This window comes from Schistocerca piceifrons, chromosome 6 (assembly GCF_021461385.2).
Source record: "Schistocerca piceifrons isolate TAMUIC-IGC-003096 chromosome 6, iqSchPice1.1, whole genome shotgun sequence".
Classification (NCBI taxonomy): Eukaryota; Metazoa; Arthropoda; class Insecta; order Orthoptera; family Acrididae; genus Schistocerca; species Schistocerca piceifrons.
Window position 1 is genome coordinate 156,113,099 of NC_060143.1, and position 2,077 is coordinate 156,115,175.

Genomic DNA, 2,077 nt, shown 5'->3' on the forward strand with positions numbered 1-2,077 from the left:
CGAACTAGTCCTAATGCTCAATACATGACTGATAGTTCTCCTTGATTACCAGACATTGTTGGACACACTGAAATCCCTGTGTGGCAATAGTTACTGAATTCGATGTTTCTGGTAACAAAAACAAAATAAGTTACCTAATTCTCAGATCCTAACTCCTTATGCAATCTTCTTCAAAATCATTCTTCATATTAAAGTCAAACATCATCGGACATCTCAAACAGAAATCACTGTGTGGCACCTCCACCATAAAAGCTGCTTCGGCGGTACATATACTAAAATTGGAAGGATACAGAGAAGATTAGCATGGCCCCTGCGCAAGGATGATACGCAAAATCGTGAAGCGTTCCACATTTTTGATCATAAGGCCGTTGTAGCATCCCTGAATATGGAAGTTAGTAGGAATATAAAAAAAGGGAGGAAGGTTTATCTGTTTAGCAAGAGTAATAGAAGGCAGATTTCAGACTACCTAACAGATCAAAACGAAAATTTCTGTTCCGACACTGACAATGTTGAGTGTTTATGGAAAAAGTTCAAGGCAATCGTAAAATGCGTTTTAGACAGGTACGTGTCGAGTAAAACTGTGAGGGACTGGAAAACCCACCGTGGTACAACAACAAAGATAGGAAACTACTGCGAAAGCAAAGAGAGCTTCACTCAAAGTTTAAACGCAGCGAAAACCTCTCAGACAAACAGAAGCTAAACGATGTCAAAGTTAGCGTAAGGAGGGCTATGCGTGAAGCGTTCAGTGAATTCGAAAGTAAAATTCTATGTACTGACTTGACAGAAAATCCTAGGAAGTTCTGGTCTTACGTTAAATCAGTAAGTGGCTCGAAACAGCATATCCAGACACTCCGGGATGATGATGGCATTGAAACAGAGGATGACACGCGTAAAGCTGAAATACTAAACACCTTTTCCCAAAGCTGTTTCACAGAGGAAGACCGCACTGCTGCTCCTTCTCTAAATCCTCCCACAAACGAAAAAATGGCTGACATCGAAATAAGTGTCCAAGGAATAGAAAAGCAACTGGAATCACTCAACAGAGGAAAGTCCACTGGACCTGACGGGATACCAATTCGATTCTACAAAGAGTACGCGAAAAAACTTGCCCCCCTTCTAACAGCCGTGTACCACAGAGGAACGGAAGGTTCCAAATGATTGGAAAAGAGCACAGGTAGTCCCAGTCTTCAAGAAGGGTCGTCGAGCAGATGCGCAAAACTATAGACCTATATCTCTGACGTCGATCTGTTGTAGAATTTCAGAAAATGTTTTTTGCTCGAGTATCATGTCGTTTTTGGAAACCCAGAATCTACTATGTAGGAATCAACATGGATTCCGGAAACAGCGATCGTGTGAGACCCAACTCGATTTATTTGTTCATGAGACCCAGAAAATATTAGATACAGGCTCCCAGGTAGATGCTATTTTTCTTGACTTCCGGAAGGCGTTCGATACAGTTCCGCACTGTCGCCCGATAAACAAAGTAAGAGCCTACGGAATATCAGACCAGCTGTGCGGCTGGATTGAAAAGTTTTTAGCAAACAGAACACAGCATGTTGTTATCAATGGAGAGATGTCTACAGACGTTAAAGTAACCTCTGGCATGCCACAGGGGAGTGTTATGGGACCATTGCTTTTCACAATATATATAAATGACCTAGTAGATAGTGTCGGAAGTCCCACGCGGCTTTTCGCGGGTGATGCTGTAATATACAGAGAAGTTGCAGCATTAGAAAATTGTAGCGAAATGCAGGAAGATCTGCAGCGGATAGGCACGTGGTGCAGGGAGTGGCAACTGACCCTTAACATAGACAAATGTAATGTATTGCGAATGGATAGAAAGAAGGATTACATGATTATATGATTGCGGAACAAACACTGGTAGCAGTTACTTCTGTAAAATATCTGGGAGTATGCGTGCGGAACGATTTGAAGTGGAATGATCATATAAAATTAATTGTTGGTAAGGCGGGTACCAGGTTGAGATTCATTGGGAGAGTCCTTAGAAAATGTAGTCCATCAACAAAGGAGGTGGCTTACAAGACACTCGTTCGACCTATACTTGAGTATTGCTTAT

At 41.9% G+C, this 2,077-nt stretch overlaps 1 non-coding gene across 1 annotated transcript; it reads left to right on the plus strand.

The window, feature by feature from the left end:
• Positions 1-251: 251 nt before the first annotated feature.
• On the plus strand, positions 252-355 carry LOC124803831. The gene has a single exon (XR_007017305.1). It is a non-coding gene; the product is annotated as a U6 spliceosomal RNA (small nuclear RNA).
• The last annotated feature ends 1,722 nt before the right edge of the window (positions 356-2,077 follow it).